Source organism: Odocoileus virginianus, unplaced genomic scaffold (genome assembly GCF_023699985.2).
Source record: "Odocoileus virginianus isolate 20LAN1187 ecotype Illinois unplaced genomic scaffold, Ovbor_1.2 Unplaced_Scaffold_13, whole genome shotgun sequence".
NCBI lineage: Eukaryota > Metazoa > Chordata > Mammalia > Artiodactyla > Cervidae > Odocoileus > Odocoileus virginianus.
The window spans coordinates 920,731-935,408 of NW_027224275.1; the positions used below are offsets into that span (position 1 = coordinate 920,731).

The 14,678-nt window shown below is 42.0% G+C and overlaps 1 pseudogene; it reads right to left on the reverse strand.

Annotated features, from left to right (window-relative positions):
* Positions 1-11,866: 11,866 nt before the first annotated feature.
* On the reverse strand, positions 11,867-14,316 carry LOC110143480 (U4/U6 small nuclear ribonucleoprotein Prp3 pseudogene; annotated as a pseudogene).
* Between the last annotated feature and the right edge of the window lie 362 nt (positions 14,317-14,678).

The window sequence follows — 14,678 nt, forward strand, 5'->3', positions numbered from 1 at the left end:
AGAGTTTACTCAAACTCATGCCCATTGAGTCGGTGATGCCATCCAGCCATCTCATCCTCTGTCATCCCCTTCTCCTCCTGCCCCCAATCCTTCCCAGCATCAGGGTCTTTTCCAACGAGTCAACTCTTTGCATGAGGTGACCAAAGTACTGGAGTTTCAGCTTCAGCGTCAGTCTTTCCAATGAACACCCAGGACACCTGCATTTCCAAGTTGTGTCATCTGGCCCCTCAGGCATCCCTTACTTATAGAAGTGAGACCCCAGGTTCAATGAGGCACTTCCCCTGAGCCTAGAAGCTTCTACTCAGTCCAGTTTTATCAGGCCTGGGTAGCACCATGGTGGACTCAATGGAGATATTATGGAACCTAGCCCTTACCCTGGAAGAGGGGGTGAGAAAACCTGCTGGCAGTGCTAGGTGAGAAGGCAATAACAGTGACACATGGCGCTTTTCATTGAGAAAATCACCTTGGGTCTTGAAGGCCTGTGGGGCTGAATAAACCTAGGGTGGCAAATCACTTGAATCTAAAAGAGAGCCTGACTAGACCAGCTTTATCTGGTGACATGCTCCTTGCATTCTGCACTTCAGCCATATGGAACTTCTTATAATCCTCTAGAACAGCACTGTTCACGCATGTATGTGCCTAGTTTGATGTAAATTCAAATTTAAATCAAATTTTAATTTGAAATAAAATTGAGACTGACATTTCTGGCCAGGATGATGTCACAAGGACTGGATTTATCTTCCTGCTTGAGAAATAAAAATACCTGAAAATAGCAGTTTTGAAGACACTGGACATCGACCAACAAAGGACAGACATTCCAGAGAAAACAGAAACAAAAGGTGGTGAGCCTTATGGTTGTCCCAACTTACTACCTTGAAAGAGTCCTTAGGCTGTGATGCAAGGAAGAAGCCACGGCAGAGCCTGACCATATCCCTGAGTTGAGAGGACAGACCTGAGTCTGGAAAGACAAGGGCACTCAAGTTCAAATGTAGAATATTGGAGAGAGAGATGTATAAAGAATTCCAGAGATCTGCAGAGGATCCCCCTCCAGGATTCAGCTGAGTACTGATCGGCACACACACATGAGGAAACTACTCAAGGCTGGGGAAAGCAAGAATGAGAGTGAGGAACATAGCACTCTCACAGGACTTGCTCCCATCAGTCAGCTGGACAAACTCAGAAAATACCTGGCATTGGGTAGGGTACCCAGTAAAGTCTTGCTTCAAAACTGGGCAATTATTAGCTCAATACTGGGCAATGGCTGGGTCCTACAAAGTATATATTAAAAACAAGAACAAGACCCAGAAGAATAAACTTGTTTCTAATTAACTGCACCCCAGTATACAGCTCAAGAACATTTACAGGAATACAAAAATGTCTACCACCTGAGAAGGTAAAATTCAAAATATCTGGTTGCAGACAAATGTTAGCAGGCATACAAAAAGCTGGGAAATATAAACAACAACAAAGAAATCAATCAGGTGAAACAAAGCCACAACTGATACAAGTGTCAGAATTAGCAAACAAGAACCTTAAAATGATGATTATAATTCTTTTCTGTGTGGGGAAAAAAGTGAAGTAGAGACACGGAGATATAAAAAGCACAAATCAAACTTTTCATAAGAGAACTACAGTGTATGAGATATTTTTTAATGTATTGGATGAGATTAACAGAAGATTAGATATAATGGAAAAAATATAAGGGACCTTGAAGACATAGAAACAGAAACCACCCAAAATGGCAAGTTGAGGGAAAAAAGTAATTTTTTAAAAATAGCAAAGCATCACTGAGCTATAAGACATCTTCCAGTGGCCTATTAAGCATATCTTTAGAATCCAGGTTACTCTGTCCATGTAATTTTCCAGGCAAGAATACTGGAGAGTTGCCATTCCCTTCTCCAGGGGATCTTCCTGACCCAGGTAATCAAACCTGGGTCTCCTGCATTGCAGGCAGTTTCTTTACCATCTTAGCCACTAGGGAAGCTTGTCTCTGAAAGAGAGGGGGCAGAAAAATTCTGTGAGAAAATAGTAGCCTTTTTTTTTCAAATTTAATGAAAAATATAAGCCAAAAAACAAGAAACATGAAGAAAATTGCATTGAGGTACATCATAGACAAATTTTGAAAACTAATGATAATGGGAAAATCTTTTTTTTTGGGGGGGGTGAATCTTAAAAGGAGAAAGAAAAAGAGACATGTAATATACAGAGGAACAAAAGTAAAGATAACATAAAATCTCCTTTGAAAACATGCAAATGAGAAGACAGTAGATAAACGCTTTTAAAGCATTGAAAGAAAAATATAACTGTCAACGTAAAACTCCATATCCAGGAAAAAATAGCAGTTAAAAGTGAAGCGATATAAAGGCTTTTTCAGACATACAGAAGGTGAAAGATACCACCAGGAGATCCTCCCTACAAGCTGTTACAGAAAGGAGACAGAAAGAAGGAAAATAATAACAGAAATGTGACTATAAATGATGGAAAACATCCAAAATGGGGGGTAAATATGTATAATTCTTTTTCTTATTATTTAAAACTTTTTGAAAGATAATCACAGGTTAAGCAAAAATAATAACAGTGAAAGTTGCTCAGTCATGTCTGACTCTTTGTGACTCCATGGACTATACAGTCCATGGAATTCTCCAGGCCAGAATACTGGAGTGGGTAGCCATTCCCTTCTCCAGGGGATCTTTCCAACCCAGGGATCGAACCCAGGTCTCTTGCATTGCAGGCAGATTCTATACCAACTGAGCGAACAAGGAAGCCCTAAAAATAATAAAGTACTGTGTAATTTATAATACATGTAGAAGTAAAGTGTGTCAATAATAGCAAAAAGGATGGGAAAGAGCAAATGGAAGTATTCTTATAAGGCTCTTATACTATCTGTGAAAAGGCATGGTATTCCTTGAAGTTGGACTGTGGTAAGTCAAAGATGTTTACTGAAGAACATATGTGCATGCATGCTCACTCATGTCAAACTCTCTGAGATCCCATGAACTGTAGCTCGCTAGGCTTCTATATACCTGGAAATCTCCAGGCAATAATACTGAAGTTGGCAGCCATTTCTTTCTCCAGGGTATCTTCCCAACCCAGGGATTGAACCCACATCTCCTGCATTGGCTGGTGGATTCTTTACCACTGCACAAATCTGGGAAGCCAAAAAGATGTTTCTATAAACCTTAAAACACCACTGAAATAAAAAAGTTATAACTAATAAATTAAAAAAGTAAATAAAATATAATCATAAAAATATATACAGGCAGAGGAACCAGAGATCAAATTGCCAACATCTGCTGGATCATCGAAAAAGCAAGAGAGTTCCAGGAAAACATCTATTTCTGCTTTATTGACTATGCTGAAGCCTTTGGCTGTGTGGATCACAATAAACTGGAAAATTCTGAAAGAGATTGGAATACCAGACCACCTGACCTGCCTCTTGAGAAACCTGTATGCAGGTCAGGAATCAACAGTTAGAACGGGACATAGACCAACAGACTAGTTCCAAATTCGAAAAGGAGTACGTCAAGGCTGTATATTGTCACCCTGCTTATTTAACTTATATGCAGAGTATATCATGAGAAACGCTGGGCTGGAGGAAGCACAAGCTGAAATCAAGATTTCCAGGAGAAATACCAATAACCTCAGATATGCAGATGACACCACCCTTATGGCAGAAAGTGAAGAAGAACTAAAGAGCCTCTTGATGAAAGTGAAAGAGGAGAGTGAAAAAGTTGGCTTAAAGCTTATACATTCAGAAAACTAAGATCATGGCATCCAGTCCCATCACTTCATGGCAAATAGATGGAGAAACAGTGGAAACAGTGGCTGACTTTATTTTTCTGGGCTCCAAAATCACTGCAGATGGTGATTGCAGCCATGAAATTAAAAGATGCTTACTCCTTGGAAGGAAAGTTATGACCAACCTAGACAGCATATTAAAAAGCAGAGACATTACTTTGCCAACAAAGGTCCGTCTAGTCAAAGCTATGGCTTTTCCAGTGGTCATGTATGGATGTGAGAGTTGGACTGTGAAGAAAGCTGAGCACTGAAGAATTGATGCTTTTGAACTGTGGTGTTGAAGAAGACTCTTGAGAGTCCCTTGGACTGCAAGGAGATCCAACCAGTCCATCCTAAAGGAGATCAGTCCTGGGTGTTCATTGGTGAGACTGATGTTGGAGCTGCAATTTCAATACTTTGGCCAAGAGTATGATGCGAAGAGCTGACTCATTGGAAAAGACCCTGATACTGGGAAAGATTGAGGGCAGGAAGAGAAGGGGGCGACAGAGGATAAGATGGTTGGATGGCATCACAGACTCGATGGACATGGGTTTGGGTGAACTCCAGGAGTTGGTGATGGACAGAGAAGCCTGGCGTGCTGCGGTTCATGGGGTCGCAAAGAGTCAGACACGACTGAGTGACTGAACTTAACTGAACTGAAAAATATATACAATTTGCTCAAAAGAGCAAAGAAAAAAGGAACAAGGGGACCAAAAAACATAGGGGCCAAATGGAAAACAAACTTCAAGATGATAGACTTAAACCTAACCATATCAATAATCCCATAAGAACAATGGTTCAAATTGACAAAAAGCAAAGATTATCAAATTGGATAAAGAAGTATGACTGAATTTTATGCTGCCTACAAGAAAGACATTTTAAATACAAAGACACAAATAGCTAAAAAGTAAAATGATGGAAAAGATAAATCATATGAACACTATTAAAAACAAAGCTACAGTGGCTATCTTAATGTCAGTCAAAGTGAATTTCAGAGTAAAGAGTTTTACCAGGGATAAATAAGGTTATTTAATAATGATCAGGAAGTCAGTTCATCAAGTGAATATCCAACTTTTTGTTGGACATGTCACTCAGTCATGTCTGACTCTTTTTGACCCCATGGACTGTAGTCCACTAGGCTCCTCTGTCCATGGGATTCTCCAGGCAAGAATACTCAAGTGGGTTGCCATGCCCTCCTTCAGGGGATCTTCCTGACCCAGGGATTGAACCTGGGTCTCCTGCATTGCAGGTGGATTCTTTACCACCTGAACCTACATAATATATAATTCATAACATTTATGTAATGCATAACTTATCTTCAAAACATAAAATATGATGGAGTTGCAAAGAGAAAAAAACACATGAACAATTACATTCAGAAATGTTGGTATCTTTCTCACAGTAAATAGAAAACAGAAAGGATAGAGAAGAATTGAGCAACACTGTCAACCAATGTGGCCTAATCGACATTTATAGCATACACACAGTAGCAGAATACACATACACCAAAGATCTTGCTGTAAGATCTGGAACAAAGTAAAAAGTTCCCTTTTATCACTTCTACTTGAGTGTACTATATATTCTAGCAAGTACAATAACCCTTACCTCAAAAGAAAAAAGAAGAAAAGAAAAGAAAGAGAAATAGATGCATGTAGTTTGAAAAAAAAAAAAGTAAGAGAGAAATGTTGGCAGATGCTATTCTAGCTTTGAAGCAGGTAAATGGAGCTATAGCCAAGGAATGCAGGCAGCCTCTGGAAGTTAGAAAAGAAAAGGAACACAGCTCTGAGGACACCTTGATTTTAGCCCGCTAAGACTGATTTTGGCTTTCTAATCTTCAGAACTGTAAGATGAGTACATTTGTGTTGTTTCAAGCTACGGAGTTTGTGAGAATTTGTTACAGCAGGCATGCTGCTGCTGCTGCTAAGTCGCTTCAGTCGTGTCCAACTCTGTGCGACCCCCATAGACAGCAGTCCACCAGGCTCCTCTGTCCCTGGGATTCTCCAGGCAAGAATACTGGAGTGGGCTGCCATTTCTTTCTCCAACAGCAGGCATAGGAAATGAATATAGCAAGCTTTCAAGAAAAGACCAATATACAAAAATCAAGTGTAGATCTATATACTATCAATAAACAAGTTGAAATAAAAACAATAACATTTATAATAGTTTCCAGACTATAAAATACTTACAGACATCTGACCATCAAAGCAAAATCCATAAAATATTTATACAGTGAAATTCACAAAACACTGCTGAAAAAATGAAAAAATAAATGAATAATTAGAAAAATATACCATGTTGTTGGGTCAGAAGACTCAATATTGTTAAAATGTTCACACTCCAGATCGTTATATAGATTCAGTGCAATTCCAAATAAAAATCACAAAATAAAAATAAATGGGAAAAAAAATAAAAAAAAATAAAAGATAGCAGAACGTCTGACGAAAAGATGCAATAAAAAAAAAAAAAAAGGAAATCTGATGTTAAAATTAACCTGGAAACACATACAACTTAGAATAGCCAAAAGAACTTTGAAAAATAGGAACAGGGATTGACATGGGTCCCTTGAGAAGCGAATGTTATTAACAACTGTTTGGGCCCCTAAGTGGGCCATCCATCGGTGAATGGGCAATGACTGACAATGTCTGCAGCATGCCCCCTTGGGTGGTTGGTATGCCTTAGAGTGCCCAGGTCAGTTTCAGTTAGCACTCGCTGCCCTATTTCTATTCCAGAGCTATGCTTGGGGTGGGGGGGCTTGTGTTAGGCACCCTTTGAAGAACAGCAGGCGAGGAGGACAGGTTCCCCAAAGCTACTGTGATTTGTGCTAGGAGGGGGCAAAAAATATTGCTGTCACTACATAATATAAACTGATGAATCTGCTATGATTATTTAAAAGTAAAACTCTCTAAGAACCAGCTTTTCAGAAAACAACATATGCCTTACTTCTCCTGAGGAAATTGCAGAAGGATCCCCTTGGGAATCGTCCCCCATTAACCTAGCATACTATCCAAAGGAGCAGAGAGTGGGATATATGTGTGGGAGGAGGCATGTGCTATCCTATTCTGCCTTCTTAGATATATTGCCAATTTCATTTCTGCCCATGTAGCTATTTCGGCACAGCTTGAAAACGACTGGACTGATTGCCACGCAATTTCAGGGAAGTTTGGAGGAGATATGACTTCAGTTAGAGGCCTAGTAGAATGCATGAAAATCACTTTGGGGTGGCCATCGGGACAGAGCATCCAGTGATTCAAAGAGACTTTAGACAAAGACATCAGTGAACATCCCCAAATATGACTCCCCTCTAGTGGAAAATCCCTAGGGTGGTAATTTCTTCTTATTATAAATGATGAGTTTCTGTCCAACCATGGTGTGGCTCCACCTCCAGTGATAGGTGAAAGATTTGACTGATACTAGGATGGCCAAGAAGTCCATACCTAACAAACCAGGTGCTGCTTACTGGTCATCTGCTATGTGCCAGCCCCAGAGAGCCCTTTTCTCCTCTGCTCCTGACCTCAGCATCATTATCCTGGCTTTAAAAATAATCCCTCTGCAAAAAGAACTCTCAAAACTTAGATTGGGTTCATCCCCAAAGAGGGCAGGTTTGAAAGGGTTGGGGTCCAGATTAGCCTGACTTCAAGTCTCATTTAGATTTTCGTATCTTGTTTGTGTGACTGAGCACTTGCCCAGAAGCCAACCACCCTTGCCGACTGGCCTGGAACTCTCACTGGCAAGCAGAAATATCTGGTTGCTTTACCAGTCTCCCAGAGTCCAGCCCAACATCTGGCACAGTGCAGTTTCATTGTTTAATGCATGAACAGTTGCAGTTTCGTCACCTGTTCCATAGAATGCTGATTGCTGATAGGCCTCTGCCACATAACACTTACATCCTGTTATCTGTGCAATATTAATACTGAAGAAAATACTGAAATAATACTGAAGTAAAGAAAAGAAAAATAATACTGAAGAAAAGTAATAATACTGAAAAGTAATTAGGATTTTGCACCTACTGTGCCTAATATAATGCCTTTATCAATACTGAGCACAGAATTCAGTTCAGTCACTCAGTCGTATCCGACTCTTTGTGACCCCATGGACCACAGCACGCCAGGCCTCCCTGTCCATCACCAACTCCTGGAGCTTACTCAAACTCATGTCCATTGAGTTGGTGATGCCATCCAGCCATCTCATCCTCTGTCATCCCCTTCTCCTCCTGCCCTCAATCTTTCCCAGCATCAGGGTCTTTTCCAATGAGTCAGTTCTTTGCATCAGGTGGCCAAAGTATTGGAGTTTCAGCTTCAGCATCAGTCCTTCCAATGAATATTCAGGACTGATCTCCTTTAGGATGGACTGGTTGGATCTCCTTGCAGTCCAAGGGACTCTGAAGAGTCTTCTCCAACACCACAGTTCAAAAGCATCAATTCTTAGGCACTCAGCTTTCTTTATAGTCCAACTCTCACATCCATACATGACTACTGGAAAAACCACAGAATAGTCATGTAATAAATACTTTTTACTGCACATCCACTAGAAAGGCTACTAAAAATATATTTAAAAGACTGATATTAACAGCTGTTGTCAAGAATGGGAAGCAACTGAGTTCCACATACATTGTTGGTGGGAATCTAAAATGGTACAAACACTTTGGAAAACAGTTTGACAGATCCTCACAGAGTTAAATACAAAGTTGCCATATGACCTAGCAATTCCACTCCTAGGCATTTACACAAATGAAATAAAAGCTTATGTCCACACAAAGACTAGTACTCCAATGCTCATAATAACATTATTCACCTTTGCCCCAGGCTGGAAAACTCCAGTGTCCATCGACAGTTGAATGTATAAGCAAAATGTGGTAATAGGCATAAAAAGAATGAAGCAATATGCCCTGTAATTTGGATGTACCTCAGAAATATGCTGCGTGAAAGAATTCAGACAAAAAAAATATAAACCACATGATTCTAGAAGAGATAAACCTTAAGCTATAGTAATAGAAACCAGATTATTGACTACGCCTAGGGGTGAGATTGGAGAAGGCAATGGCAACCCACTCCAGTACTCTTGCCTGGAAAATCCCATGGACAGAGGAGCCTGATAGGCTGCAGTCAGTCCATGGGGTCGCTAGGAGTCGGACACGACTGAGCGACTTCACTATCCGTTTTCACTTGCATGCATTGGAGAAGGAAATGGCAACCCACTCCAGTGTTCTTGTCTGGAGAATCCCAGGGATGGCAGAGCCTGGTGGACTGCAGTCTATGGGGTCGCACAGAGTCGGACACGGCTAAAGCGACTTGGTAGGGGTGAGGTATTGAATGGGAAGAAGCAGAGATATTTTGAGCTGAGTTGTCATTACACATATTTATTAATATGTAGACATCATTTACATATAAAGACATTCATTTAATATTTGTTTCCTTTACTGCATGTGAACTATACCCCAATCACTTTTCTTCTAAATAAACTAAAAGTAAATGCCTGTTCCTCAGTGAATCTGGGGAAAAGTACAATGTAACAAACCCAGTTTTATTGTTTATTATGTGTTTTCAAGTTCTTTACCTAAATTAACTCAATTCTCACAATCTTATGAGTAAGGTACTACTATTAACCCTGTATTACCTGTGCAAAAACTGAGGCTTGTGGATGTTAAGTCATCTGGCTAGAGTCACACAGCTAAAAGGGGTCTGCTGGAGATTTGAATATAGATCTGTGTAACATCAAAGCTCTTAAGGACAGACACAAAATGTTTGATTTCCAAAAACTCTCTCTGGCCTATGGAGATGAGTTCGTTTTAACAGGGTGAGTATTCCAGAGGAGGTTCCCCAGAGGGCTTGGGGAAATGGGATGAGACTGCCAGTCCTGACACGGCAGTACTGGGGCAAGAGTCTGGGGCTTGTTCTGACTGGTTCTAGTGAACAGAGCTCAGGCCAGGAGGCCTGACTCTCCAGGTTAACCATTTAATACAGACTTTGGGAAGTTCCATACTCAGAGACCTCACACAGTCTAGTTGGTGCCAGTAATTAAGACATAGGTCTGTGTTCAAATCCAGGCTTCGCTCCTTCTACCTGGGTTAAACTTTGACAAAAACATTGGCTTTTTTGAGGCCAGAAAATGACCTGCTGCTCTCATTTTCTGGCCTATGATGTTCAAAGAGCATCTGTTTAAAACCTAGTAACTCTGAAGCAAAGCAAAGGCTGATCACTTTAGAAGAATAGTGGGAGAATTTCTGGAATTGAAGCAGGTTTGACTTTGTCTTTGGGGTACAGTCTCAGCAGGCCATTGGCACAGTTTTATCTGTATATGTTCACCCTGGCTGCCACATGGAAAGTAGACTGAAAGGGGGATGGATCCTGGAGGCACAAAACAGTTCAGAGGCTATTAGTTGCTCAGGAATGTGTTAATAGGGACTAGCTTAATGGGGACGGGGAGGAAAGACAGCCTACTGCATCTGGAATGGTGAAGGTGTTTCTCTCATTGCCATGCAAAAGGCCCAGAACATCACAACAGGTGCTAAAGCATCAGCCTGGGATTCCAGGCTTCTTCCTTGCATCAGCATGCCAAGGAGTCAGCCAGAGATGATGGAGTAGGAACACAAGCAGAAGGGACAGGCCTCTCTGCAAGGCCCTGAATTAACCACTCAGGCTTTAATCATCATCGATGGATTCTAAATGGCTGCCAAACTGTCTGTACTGTTCAGGGCTAAAACTTCCAATACAAACCTGAAGCTCTCCACAGAGCTGATCTCTCCAGCAAGGCCAGTAAACTAGGGGTGCAAATGCAGGAGAGAAGGACTGACCCCAAGCAGCCTCAGACTGGGTGACATTCAGGGAAACAACACAGACCCCTAAACATTTCTGTGAATGTGGGCCTTTACAACTTATGGAACAAGATCACGTCTCACGTCCTGGAGGTCTGCGTAAGCCCTCCTCCCAGTCAACTACAGAGCTATAGTTCCAGGCCTTGCCTGGGTCATAGACAAGCACAACTTGTCTTCTGTCTATATGGAACCCTTGTTATTATATGGAACCCAGCACATGCTGGACTCTTGGCATTCAGGAGGCTCCACCTACCTTCTAGGAATGTCCAACCAACCAGTAAGATCACTTTAATGCTGAAGATGCTTTTGTCCATCCCCGCTGAGTGCCTATAATCAATCCCTGGCACCTCTTCCCCAGGCATGACTCTTCCCTGGATCTTGGCATCACTGCTCCTTCCTAGAGGCTTCCTTCTCTGCAGCCAGGCCAGACGAGGCACTGATGCCCACAGGCTGAGGTCTCTTTTTCTAGATACTTCAGTTGTCCCATGTATTACATCTTTTGTCAATATTTGATGCAGACAGAAAAATGACAGGACAGTTTGAAGCATAATAGTGAAACAAACACTGATCCACTGACCACCCAGAATAAGAACGAGAACATTCCCAATAGCATGGCAACCATTTGGGGGCTCCTTCCCTCACTCATCCCAGCCTCCCTTTCCATAACAGTGGCCCTGAAGGGAAATTTGGGGCTTTTCAGGCCTTTGTCTTTCATTTTCCAAGTTTTGAAGTACACATTTTGTATCCCTACAGAATCTGTTGTTTACTTTTACTTGCCTACTTTCTCCAAAAGGTATCATACCCAATATTATGCACCATATGAACAGAATAAAGGACAAAACCTACATGAGCTTCTTAGTAAACACCAAAACCATTCGACAAAACTTCACATCCTTTCCTATTAAAAGCATACGGCAAACGAGGAGTTTAAGGAAGCTTCCTCAACCTGAAAAAGGATTCTATGGAAAAAAAAAAAAAAGCTCACAGCTAATATCATACACAATAATAAAAAACTGAAAATGTTCCCCCTAAGATCAGGAACAAAATAAGGATGTTCACTTTTACCTCTTCTATTCAACATTGTACAGGAAGTTCTAGCCAGACCAATTAGAAGCAAAATGAAATAAAAGGCACTCAGATTACAAAAGAAGAAGTAAACCTATCGCTATTCTTATATGCCAAAAATTCTAAAAACCACAAAAATACTATTTGAGGTAACAAATGTATTCAGAAAAACCACAGGATACAAGATCAACAAGCACACAAACATTAGTTGCATTTCTTTTTTTTTTTTAATAACTCTTTAATCATATTCACATAAGAGGAATAAAGGGCAGCACCAGGCTGACTAGGGAAGGGAGCCAGGAGTTCTCCCTCTGTCCAAATGTCAGCCTGGCACCGTTCTGAGATCACGCACACAAGTGGGGCTGGGTTTGGAAGTAGAATAAGGGAGAGGACTGAAGAGACAAGGTAAGAGGGGAGAGAAAGGGCTTGCAGTAGTCTCAGTCGGTGGACTCCAACACAGATTCACTCAGCGCAAGGTCCCAGTAGTGCTCAGCCCCATGCTTTTTGAAATGCTCCCGAGCCATGTTCTCTGTAGGGCACTGTTTGAACTTCATCTCCCCAAAGCTCCGGTCTTTGGCTGTACCCTCCCAGACTAGTACACATTTGTTGGTTTTCTTCACAGCTTCCTCATCAGATTCCTCATCATCATCTCCCTTTGTGTTAGATGTCTGTTCATCCCACTTTATCCGATGCAGCATGAGACGCTTAAATTTCTTCTGGGCCTTGGGGCCCCCTTCCACTACTACCACGTTGACATCCTTGTGCAGTACCACCACCCCTGTCAGGTACAGCTGCCCAGCATTGGCCTCAATCTTGAACTTCTTGGCTGGGTTGCTCAAATTTCGAACTCTATATACAGATATGTGTACCCCCTGTGAAATGTCTTCTTTAAGCTTTTTAATTTTCTTGACCTTTCTCTGTTCTGCTGTAAGTTTTCGGGCAGCATTGGCCTCTTCATGCGCTTTCTGTCTTTTTGCCATCTGAGCTCTGACATGGGCTTCTACCTTCGTGGGGTCTTGAACAGCTTCTGTTCCTAATACTCGCATCAAATTTGAAATTCTCACTTTGGGTTCTGGAGGAGGCATCAGGCCCAGCCTGACCTTCTCTTGTAGCTCCTTCTGCGCTTCCCTCCTCGTCTGCCGTCGAAGTTTCTTCTGTTCCTTCTTGGTCAGATATACTCCCAGAGTAACTGGTGTGTCATTGTCAACTGGAGGGTTGAGCTGGGCTGGATGTTCAACAAGATTTGTGATTCCAAAATAATCTTCTCTCTTGGGATTTTCCTCTGTCAGGTCAAAACCATTGGGGATGATGTAAGAGTCCCACCACTCAATTTCAGGGATGTCGCCTTCCTTCAATTCCTTCTTAGGAGCAATGAGGGCCAGTCTAGTTGAAGTATGAATGCCTGTTTTTCGAGCAGCCTGTGAGATCTCTGCCTGAAGCTTCTCCACCTGAGCCTTTGTCCGTAATCGCTGGGCAATCTTTTCAAATTTGCCCTTGTCGTGGAATTTAAAAGTGCGTCTCTGGCGCTGGGAAGGGGCAATTGAGACTCGTGGATCAAAAAAGGTATTAGATTCCATGTCTTCTGATGGCTTTTCTTTTAGCTGTTGCTTGAACTGTTCTCTCTTCACAGCCCGAATATTGGCCTTCAGAGTCGGCATTCTGTGTGTCAGCTCAATCTCCTTGCCTGTTGCATCTACAGTTCGACCTTGTTCATCAAGAATCAGTGGTGTAGGTTTAGTTTGATCTTTTAACTCCACCTTCGGGGAAGCAATGCCCATAGCATGGAGATGGGCTAGGCCCACCATGTTGGCATTGCCGATGAGCCCTGGCTTCAAGGCCAGCTGGGCTTGGATGCGGGCTTGTAGTTCAGCTGCTTTCCTTGCCTTCTCTATGGCATCATTCATGAAAGTGGCGGCCTGGGAGGGCTGAATAGTGTTGCCAATTGGAAGTCGCTCTGGTTGGGAGGATGAAGGAGTCTTTGGCTGAGGTGTAGGGGGCTAATGAAGCTCAGTTGCTTTTTCCTTTCCTCAATTTGCCGTGTTGCTGCCTCCATCATCTGTTTGATCTGGAGCTTAGTCAGCATGCCAGGACTCTCTGAGGGAGGCCCAGGGATCACTTCTGGCTCCTCTTCTACCTCCTCAAAACGGGGTATCCGTCGCTTCTTTACTCCTGATGATTCCTTGGAGATCTCAGAGTCATCACCAAACACTTCCTTTAGCTCTCGTTTCCTGCTCCGGTCACTGCTGGACTTGGAATGCCTAGAGCTTCGGCCTTCCTCCACAGCTTCAAACAGTTTGTCCACAAATCGGAGAGTAGAATCATCAAGAAAAGGTTTCAGATGGTCAGCTGCTTTCTTCTTGTCCATGCCCTTCCCCACACAGTTCAGTGCTGCTGTGACCACTGTGGGCTCTGAGAAACCCAGCACCCTCTTCACTGTCTTCTCTATCCATGGTTTCAGTTCATCTAGCTCCCTCTTAGATAGCGCCATTCTTCGGGAAAAGGAGGATAGCTCAAAACAGGATTCAATACTGCACCTCAATTCCAAGTTAACCTCCTCCCAGAAGTGCCACACATCAGGGTTCGATCTGGGTGTCAATTTTTCAAGATGTTTTAAGACATCTTTTCCCTCACAAACTTCAGCCCCTGAGACAGAGCCCGAACGTTACACCCTAGTTGCATTTCTGTACAATAGCAGTGACCAATCCAAAATCAAAATTAAGAAAACAATAGCATCACACCCAAGGAAAAACTCAGAAATAAATTTAACAAAGGAAGGATAAAACTTACTCTGAAAACTACAAAACAGGCATCTAGGTGAGGGTAGTGTAGGTAGAAATAAGTGCACAGGACTGAGATAAATTCTGACTTTTTTTCACCATTTTTGGGGTGATAAAATAAGTATAACATAAAGTTTGTCATTTTTAACTATTTTTAACTACACAATTCAGTGGCCTTAATGATATTTACAATACTATAAAGCAATCACTATTTCCAAAACTTTTTCATCACCCCAAACAGAAACTCT